The sequence below is a fragment of the Aulonocara sp. 'chitande type north' Nkhata Bay genome, linkage group LG6, assembly GCF_057382095.1.
Source record: "Aulonocara sp. 'chitande type north' Nkhata Bay isolate Kocher_YH1m ecotype deep benthic linkage group LG6, A_spYH_male_GT1.1, whole genome shotgun sequence".
In the NCBI taxonomy this organism is placed as follows: Eukaryota; Metazoa; Chordata; class Actinopteri; order Cichliformes; family Cichlidae; genus Aulonocara; species Aulonocara sp. 'chitande type north' Nkhata Bay.
The window spans coordinates 10715400-10726106 of record NC_141349.1 but is presented as its reverse complement, the minus strand read 5'-3'; the positions used below and the strand labels follow the sequence as shown (position 1 = coordinate 10726106).

The 10707-nt window shown below is 39.6% G+C and overlaps 1 pseudogene; it reads right to left on the bottom strand.

The window, feature by feature from the left end:
- Nucleotides 1–3323: 3323 nt before the first annotated feature.
- Nucleotides 3324–4781, bottom strand: LOC147327275 (ras-related C3 botulinum toxin substrate 2-like; annotated as a pseudogene).
- Between the last annotated feature and the right edge of the window lie 5926 nt (nt 4782–10707).

Sequence of the window (10707 nt, the reverse complement as noted above, 5' to 3'; positions counted from 1 at the left end):
GAAAAAAGCTGTGCCATTACTTACACAGATATCCATCTCTAAGCTCTCCGTAAATTATCAATACGATCGATAAGTCATATCTCAATCAAAGACACTACAATGGCTATTTACGGCTAAATAACAGGAAGTATTGATACCAATACGGCTGGTAAACAAACATCAAAAAGGAAATATTGAACAAAACATCCACAATACTGAAAAGGAATAAGAAGACATCAGAAAGTGCTTCACTATAGATTTTAAACTGGACAGCTAGCAGCTCAGGATGGTTTCCTCCTTAAAAATAAAAGGCATCTTTAAACTGCACATGCTCAGTGTAAACTGTCCTCCCCAACAGCGACTGTTACTGGTTACTGGTTGTATGTTAACTGAATTTTTTTGTGTCCTTTCTTAAACCGATGGTGATTTGCTAATAGGGTCATTTTGTCTCAACTCAAACAATTTTTAGAATTTTTCCTGGTCCTTCCAACCATGAAATTAAATCAGGATCTGTCATCAGGGAAATGTACCACAAAAAAATTCTAGGTATGGTCTAGTTAAATTATATTATTAAAAAAAAATTATTTAAGGTCCCATATTTGAGCAAACACCAAAAAGAATTTGAAAAGTACTCTACATGCTTTATTTTGTCCATTCGTCCATTGTCTTCTGTGTATCCTTAATAGGGTCATAACTATAAACCATTCAGAAAAGATTACCAAATGTTTTGCAGTGTGGCGGTCCACGTCCATGTTGATTTCTTGTCTATGGAATTAATTTCTGTTACTGTCAGTCTCCTGAAAATTACAATACCACTACAATACAATACTAACTGGCAAGAGAAAATATTTTGTGAATGAAACATAATTCATGTTCATTATTATTATTATTATTATTATTATTATTATTATTACATGAATGCCTATACTTTCATTGATATTTGGAAAGTAGTAAAATATTTTTTACTACTACTGTATAGTTAAGAGTTTAATGATAATGTATTATCATATATCATTGCTTATTTATTTTTACAGTATCCACTAGAACAGCGGCATATGGAGCCTCTTGCAGAAAGGCAGAGAGGTGACAGTCATCATCCTGGCAAACTAACCACAAAATATCAAAGTTAACCTAATAATTCAAGAGGAAAATATTCCACATCAGTTTTATATGGACTAACATTACTGTTCTGTTATGAGTTTAAGATTGAGCTTCTTTTAAATGCTTTATATTCAGTTTAATCTTCAGTCGCACTGGGGATTAATAAAGTAAACAATCTCTCTGTATGCCTGTGTAGCTATCTATATTATAAGACATTAAACTGTATTAATTAAATAACAAATAAAATCACAGCTGAAGACTTGAGCACCATGTGACATGATTAACTGTTCGCAGGATTACTAAAATGATTGAAACATGAAGGTGTTTTGGCAAAAAAGCTGGTCAAACATTAAACTGCAAAACTGAAAGTGCTGTTTGAGTCTGAACATTTTCAACTCACCACCAGAAAAAGATGCTGTTCTCCACAATATGTAAATAAGGATAGAGTATAGGCGATATCAGCAGCTGTATCAAAATGAGAATTTTATATCCCCCATAGTTGAGTATAGGCATTCAATCCAAAAGGTCACATGTTGTGGAGAAATAATGTGAATCTTTTGTGCAATCAAATGTTTTATTTTTATTTTAATAGCACAACAAATAATACATTTGTTAATAAATCTTATTCAGACACAAGTTTGCTTGTTGCTTGCTTCCTCACAAACGACCATTTCTGCTCCTTACATTCATCACCCTGAAAACAGCACAGTGAACAAATCATACTGAAACACTGTGTTTATTTCAGTTACAAAAGTTATTTTTATTTTAGGTTTCATGAAACACATATATATTGTTGGCAGTACTTTAGATGAAGGCAGCATGCTGCTCTCAGACTTACACTTAAACTCAAAGGGTCTATAATCTCTAAACTGATATATTTTACAAAGAAATCCTGTCTGGGCAGCGTCTGGATTTGGACTGAAGAGCTCGTTGGCATTTCTAAAACAATAGCAAACCTGCACACCATACATTGTTTGGTTTTTTGTTTTGTTTAAAGTTGTAGATATACATTAGAGACATGGCAGATTTGCATATATTCTTCAGGGTCTGCAGTCCTTTTCTCTTCTTCTGTGCTCCTGTGAGAATCTAAAACAAAGGTCACATAAATCATGGGGTTAAATTGATGCCTGTGGGACAAAATTACTCCAACAATATTCAGGACAAATTTATTTTTCCTCTGCAAAAAAAATGAAATTGAGTACAAAGCATGTGAAACTTTTCTGTCTTGTGTTGTGTTCATTTATGTCTTTTCTTTTCTCTTTAATGTTTCTGTCCATTATATGTGCAAGAACAAACTTCTGAATCACCTCTTAGTGATAAGTGTCTACAGTTTCCTTTCTCGTTTGGCTCTGGACGAAGGCAGTCGCACTTTTCTCCTCTCCCTCTTCCTTCTCTTTCCTGCTTGGCTTCTCAATGTCCTTGTCTAGTCTCGTCTACTTTTCTACTTTTGCCCTGGATGACTCTCACGGTCTGTTACAACCTAAAAGAGGAATTATGGATTTGAACAACTGGTCCCTGAATGCAATTGACACGCTCTTCTCAACGAGAAGCCTGGGCTTGAGTAAGTCCGAGTGTCCTAGAGGGACGTTCCCCTCTGGATACACAATGGACGGGTGGAGGAACTGGAGGGTCGTGTGCCTGGCGGGACTGTCAATCGAGGACATTGTAGACATCTACCTTTTCGGAACCATGATAACAGGGTTCTTGCTGTTCGGAGTTGGCTTGGCCCTGGCTTATCAGAGATAGCAGAATTGGCTTTCCAAAACCCCACAAGGCTGCCCGCTATGATGGAAATGATGGGACGGGTCATGACTTCTCAAAATGGGCTCATTGAACGCAGCACGGATAAGATCTTGGAGAAGCTCACGGCAGTCTCTGCTCTCTGAGCACAAGATTGATAACATCTCAGAGAAGCTCTCCAACGGGAGACTGAGAGACCAGTGACGGACTGTTAGACCAACTGTGAAATTGACATGCAGTTGTTCGCACTAAAGGAAAACCACCATCATTTCATGCAGCTACCGTATCGGTGTCAGCTGTGGTCTCAAGGCTGGAGCTGATACGTATGTATGTTCGGGGGGTCCAATTTCACTGCAGATGTAAACATTGCATGTGACAAATAAAAGGCTTGATTGAATAGCTTCAGACTTATGTTCAAAGAAAAGAAAAGAAGCCCTCAAACCTCTACTCTACTTTATGTGTTAATTTAATGAGCGAGTTCACTTTGTTTCTCTCTTCTCTCAAACGTCTAATCTCTCTTCCTCCTCTTCCTCTGTGTTTTATTCAGTCGTACCGTTTACAGCAGCGAGCAGGGCTTCTTCTTGACCTTGGCGGGCTGAGGGCAGAGGACGGCACGAATGGCCTCATCAAACACAGTCTTCAGACCACGCTGGGTCAAGGCTGAGCACTCCAGGTATTTGACTGCATCTATACATGCGAAGACACATATATGTTAATAAAAGAAGAGAAAGAACTACAAAGACAAAGTAAGAGAAGAAAGGTTTGCTGGTAGTGGAGAAGAATAAGTTCAACTTTCAAAGAACACTATAGTCAACTACAGCTACTATACTTTTACTGTGATGCCAGGAAATGAGGGGAATAACAAAAATTTGCAGAGGCAGTCAGGCTACAAAGTTCTCTAGCATCTTCATCTGCTAGTTTCATATCTTCACTGGTGAGGAGAGCTTCAAATCTTAAAGTGCTTTTCAAGCAAATAAAGTAAGAGTGACTGACCTATCTCCTTAGCCAGAGCTAGGCCCTGTGGATAGGTGATAGGCGCCAGCTTCTTGTCCTTCAGTTTCTCAATGGTATCCTTTTCATCCCTCAGATCCAGCTTAGTGCCAACCAGGATGATGGGCGTGGAGGGGCAGTGGTGACGGACCTCAGGGTACCACTGGCAGAATACAGAGTAAAGGAAAACTAAATAAGAGGCAAGAAAGGGGAACACGCAAAATCAAGGAACGTGTTAGAGGCAAAAAACAGAATCAAAGGTGGAGGGAGATGAAGCTCTGATGCCAGGTGTTACAGAAAGGTGGATGAAGGCATGAAAAACAAATGATATGCTGTAGCTATTAAAGATTAGAGAAATACATCATCCAACTTTCACCCACAGCATCAATCATTCATTCACATCAATTATTAGACCTGTTTAGGCTTTTTCTCCATTTTGTAATCCAAGTACCTATTTTTTTTCTCTATAATAAATTCCTGCTTTTGTTCTGTTTGTTCTTTTTTACATTTTGTTCCTCGGCAGCTGAGAGACAGGCCTCATAAAAAACAGCCAAAACTCACCTTAGCTCTGACGTTCTCATAGGATGCCGGGCTAACCAGGGAGAAGCAGATTAGGAAAACATCCTGGATGGAGAGACAAGGAGACAAAGAATTAGAATAGCTGCTGCAGTTTTAATTAGCTGACATGTTATATAAGTTCTGTCTGTGTAACTTTATGTCCATTAGTTACTGTGTGTGCCTGTGTGTGTATGTGTGATTCTGTACCGTCTGTGGCTAGATCAGTGGGCGGAGCCTGTCATAATCTTCCTGTCCAGCTGTATCCCAGAGGCCCAGGTTGACCGGCTTGCTGTCCACCATCACATTAGCTGAATATTTGTCGAATCTGTGGGGAGAGTAGAGAAGGTCAGCGATCAGCCAACAAGTCATAGGCAACCTTTCATTTCATTGGTTATTCATTCATTCAACAATCTTTCAATTCACTGATTGTTTAACCAGTGAAACTCCTGTAATGGAGAAAAAAAACAGGACCATACTTGAAATACCACTGTTCACAAAAACATTAACCAACAACATTACTTTGGTTAGTTTGACACAAAAGCCATCCTAACCATGTCTAGTAAGAGAGAATAATACATAATAAGGCAGGGCTGCCCCCGTGTGGTCTCATAGTAGAATAACAGTTTAATTTCTCATTTTTAAAAACTTGAGAAATTTCATATTCATATTCAAATGTATTCAGGCTCAAATGAAACTGATAACACAAATGTTTGCAGACACAGATGTTTTTTTTACAGAAAGAAAGAGACTAGTGTACCAGATTAATCCTGTTTTATGGCCTGTCCGAGGTCTACCCCGCCCTTTGCCTAATGACAGCTGGGATGGGCTTCAGCCTCCTTAATGACCCAGTAGTTAAAAAGATGGATGGATTTCCTGAAATAGAAAAGTCACTGAAATAACGTAAACTGTCAAACATAGAACAACTATGACAAACAGTCAACACTATCTGAGATCCTGCTGGTGGTTAGGGAGGATATACGTGATTCTGTTTGTTGTTTAAACATATTTATAGAGTTAAGAGTTCAGATTGCTGGAAGAACAACATTCACGCAGTCTGATTGCTGTTTTTCTCCCAAAATGTAGAAACACCTGCTAACCATGGCACACTCTGCTTTTCCATTAGGTCTGTGCAAATACTACTTAAGTACACTCATCCTCCTGTGCCATTAGTGATATTAACAGAGTGTATTTTTTGACATATATAATATAGTTAGTATAGTTATTATACTAGCCGTAGCTGCCCCGCTTATTTTAGACATTCACAATAAAAAAGTAAGCGATAATATTTCAATATCAAACGTCATAATTAAGGTCAACATCTAAATAATGCTGTGTACAGACTCACACAGGTGTTAAATTACAGCATAAACTTACCTTAGACCTTCCTCCGTCATTCTCCTCCTAATTGTGCTCGGAGACACAGAAAACATATCGGCAATTACCCCGATGGTTATCCAGGACAGCACTAAAGTCCTGAGTGCTGCAGCCGGGATTTCAAGACGTGGACGACCAACATTTGAAGACTGTTCTTCCTCGGCGTATTCCAAACGAACACGGTGCTGAATTGATCTTAAACTTTCGACAATGCTGTCATCGATGCTAACATCTTGAAGAGCAATTATCATCCCAAGCATTTCAGAAACATCATCTAAACGACTCAAAACAGTATCTACAGGTAAATGTATCTACCCTCTCTATCTGATCTGCTAAAATGAGCAGAATTGACTGAAGTTCACACCAGTCCGCCATCCTCCCTGACCTTTGACCTAGCACGTTTTTGCTACCTGTGGCAGCCGTCCGCGGAGCAGGTATCCAGGAAAACTAGTCGATAGTAAACGATCAGCCAATAGGCGCAAAAGTCAAGCCCACTTGTTGTGTGCCCACCTTATTACTAAATTAGGCAGAGCACTCTGAATTGAATCAGGACATAAAGCACGGTCTTTATGTTGCTTTATTGAACACTGTCCATCTTACAACTAGCCACTTAACGGGGCTTCCTTCGGACAACCACATCCGGTTCAAAGGTCATCACATTAAGACATAGCCATATCAATACATGACATCCCCCTTTTCCTTAGATTCAAACTTTAGTTGTAATAACTTTGATGTCTTTTTTCCCCCAACATTGAACATTCTTCTTGTCTTACTTTCTAACAATTATATAATCTAAATGTCTCACCACACATGTACCTTTCTTTTTTCAATATATACATGTCGAAATACACATATGAACTTGAAACTTGCCAAATGTAAGTTACCTCTTCACCTTAACATATTATAGTTCATTTCACCACAAAATCACGAAACCTCTCGGGTATCTTTTTAGCCCTCTGTGATCTACTTGGTCTCTCTGGCCCCTGGGAGCCCTCTTGTGGTGTTGGAGTGAAGGTGTCAGTCTTTGTGGGTGTTTCACCTTCCTCCCTTTCAGGTATTGTGTCATAGTGTCCTTCTCTGGTCTCATTTGTCTCGTATTTCTTCACATGTGTGGTATTCCGGTGATAGCGAGCTCCTGTTGGTGATTCAATAATGACTTGGTTTCCAGTTCTGCTTACAACTTTGTGTGGTGTTGCGTTGAATGGTGTTGTAAACTTGTCCACTTTGTCTTGTTGAACCAGCACTGTGTCTTCCTATTTTTATTTATTTTTTATTTTTATTTTATTTATTTTTATTTTTATTTTATTTTTCTGAAATTACACACGTTACTAACGTGTGTAATTTCAGAAAAATAGCTCTACCATTGACCAATCTCACCTGTCCTAAGGTTATTTTTCTCACCTCCTATCACTTCCTGTTCCAACACATGGTTGTGTTTTTGTGTAGCTTATCTGGATAGCCGAAATAACTAAAAACTTATAGATAACTTCTTATTTCATAGTTTAATCTTCACTTGCTTCATCCAAAGCACACTCTCTTGTATTCACTCCCTGTATTTTTAGGAATTTGCTACCTTAGCTTAGCTAAGCCAAATAACACAGACCAATTAGTTAAACTACATGAATGTCTCAAAGCCATAAAGACCTGGATGACCTCTAATTTCTGCTTTTAAATTCAGATAAAACTGAGGTTATTGTACTCGGCCCTTAAAATCTTAGAAATATGGCATCTAACCAGATTCTTACTCTGGATGGCGTTACCTTGGCCTCCAATAACACTGTGAGGAACCTTGGAGTGAATTTTGACGAGGACATGTCCTTCAATGCACATATTAAACAACTATGTAAGACTGCTTTCCTCGATTTGAGCAACATCTCTAAAATTAGAAATATCCTGTCTCAGAGTGAAGCTGCAGTTATTACTTCCAGGTTGGACTACTGTAATTCATTATTATCAGGATGTCCTAAAAACTCCCTGAAAAGCCTTGTAGTACCATATCACCCTATTAGAGCACTTCACTCTCACACTGCAGGCTTACTTGTTGTTCCTAGAGTATTTAGAAGTAGAATACGAGGGACAGCCTTCAATTTTCAGGCCCCTCTTCTGTGGAACCAGCTTCCTGTTTGGACAGACACTATCTCTACTTTTAAGATTAGGCTTAAAACTTTCCAAAATATATAATTAGGGCTGGACCAGGTGACCCTGAATCCTTCCTTAGTTATGCTGCAATGCGGTGGGCTGCTGGGGGATTCCCATGATGCACTGAGTATTTCTTCTTCAGTCACCTTTCTCACTCACTATGTGTTAATAGACCTCTCTGCACTGAATCATACTTGTTATTAATCTGTCTCTCTTCCACAGCATGTCTTTATCCTGTCTTCCTTCTCTCACCCCAACCGGTCCCAGCAGATGGCCCCGCCCCTCCCTGAGCCTGGTTCTGCTGGAGGTTTCTTCCTGTTAAAAGGGAGTTTTTCCTTCCCACTGTCGCCAAAGTGTTTGCTCAACAGAAAGGCAGTTGTTAGAGGGTGAATGGCAGGAACACTGTGTCTGCTGCCTCTTCTCTTGCCTCTGTGTATCAGTGAGTATTCAACAACAGTTTCTATATTTAACTGCAGGTTCTTACTGCATAATTCTGTCTGTATAATATAAAAATGATTCAATGCATCGAGTTATGCCAAACCTCACAGAAACTGTGCACGGTGGGTATTCTGAATTGCTGCTCGGCACATATATGCAGACCACAGTCAGAGCCTTACCCTCTGCAGCTTGAAGTCACACAGAGGTAACCCACTCGCTCTCTGTCAGCACGCAGTCGCAGACTCGTGAGCGAGGTTTTTTTTTTCTTTTGTTTTGCTCTTCTACTCTTAAGAGCTCCATTAGCCACACAGAGGGCACAATATGTTCTGCATTGCTTCTCAAAGTTAGCATTGGTTAGTGATCATGAGCTGTTTTAGGTTTATAAATCATTGGTTTACACCACATTCCTCTGAATTAATGTCACAAATTGACAAACTGACAGTGAGATACAGTGAAGCGTGTAGAACATGTAATTCAAATCAGAGCACGAGCAGAACAAGAGCATGAAGCTGAGATCAAACTTCATTTGCTTCCATCTATAAGGTGCAGGTCACTGAGGTCTTCTGACAGAAACCTCGTTCTAGGCTGAAAACCAAAAGAGACTAAGTGTGTCTTCAAGGCTGTTGGCTGATAATCTATGGAATGCACTAATATTACATTTGATCTCTGCGGTCTGAACATTTGAAAGAGCAGCTCTACTTATTTGTACACGCTTAATTTTAGGTAGTGGATATTATTATTGTCTTTTAATGTTTGTATTTATTTTTATTGATTATTATTGTGAAGCACTTTCTCTATAGAAACATTTTACCTTCATTTCCCTTCTGTCACTTTATGAAAGCCAAAAGCAAAAAGAGACGATAAGTAACTTTGCATAAATGTGTGGAGCTTTGCAGCTTTGCAGTTCATAAAGCTTCATAATGACACTATGTGACTATGCAGTGTCCAATATTCAAACTGAAATGCAGTCATTAGAGAGTGAATGGCAGCAACACTATGTGTGGTGCCCTTTTCTCTTTTCTCTGTGTATCAGCGAGTGTTCAGCTACAGTATCTATATTTAATGGCTCTGGTCCTCACTGTGTGTTTCTGCCTTACTTCTGAGAGCAGATATTTTACAGGTACAAAGAAAAACTGGCAGTGACCTGGTGGGCGGGGGATTCCTCTTTCAGGTGTGACGGCGAACACAGAGGTCGCTCTGCAAAAGAGAGTCATTGGAGGTGATGAATGTGAGCGACAGTATCATGTACAGCTCAGAGCAGTTTATCCACATGGACCTTCCAGCTTGTGTGGAGGCTCTTTGATCAGCGACCGCTGGATTCTGCAGCTCACCGTCTGAAGCCAGGAGGGTGAGGAGATCAGAGCAGCAACTAAAACTTGTGAACCCAAGGAATGTCTAGTAGCCGTGTTTTTGCTATTCAGTAAAAAGTAAAATACATTCAGACAAGATGAGAAATAGAATATGGTGACCATCAGTAATCATGTTTTATGTTTGCTGTGCACATGCAGGACCATGTTTGCAAATCTAAGTGTGCATCAAGGGGGTCCGAACAAGAAGTGCAGATAACAGCAGAAGCTGAGATCTATACAGACAAAGACACCAGCACAGGCAGAGTTCATGACATCATGCTGCTGCAGCTACTAGCAGCTCTGATGTCCATCCTATAAAACTACCTGACTGTGAGTTGTGGATGTTTCTGCTTCAGGTTCATGTGTTCTGACAGATACTGACACGTCGTACTAACTTCAGTTTTAGATTCAAATGATACATTTATGTTCCTGTGGCTCAAAGTTTCTTGCTTTGAAGTTTTTTTTCTTAAAGTTTCTTCTTGACCTGAGCTCTGTGCTGTGAAGTGAGTTCAGCATATGTAGAATATATTTCCTTTATCTTATCCCAACAGTGGGAATCAGGATAAGTACTCACAGGAAGCTGCTTATCAATTGAAAGCCCTGGTTATCAAGTTAACCAGGGCTTTCAATCCTAATGGATGTGGATAAACTATACTGGCAGTGCAGGTTTTAAAAAGGAAGATAAAACTGTAATATTAGAAAAATATGAAGGGTTTAAATGCATAATACAGACTGAAGGTAACAGCTGCTGCAGAAAAACCAGTGTTGTGTGTGTGTGTGTGTGTGTGTGTGTGTGTGTGTGTGTGTGTGTGTGTGTGTGTGTGAGTGTGTGTGTGTGTGTGTGTGTGTGTGTGTGTGTGTGTGTGTGTGTGTGTGTGTGTGAGTGGAAAATTGCTTAGTAGTAAAAGCACTGTATGAATGTGCAAGAACTTCAGATGCTTTGTTCAATAAGACTATCAGGAGGGACTATGCGCTTACCTGCTGCTCCTTGGCAGGTAGCTCCATGCCCTCCTGGGTTTTAATTGCACCTTAGAACACA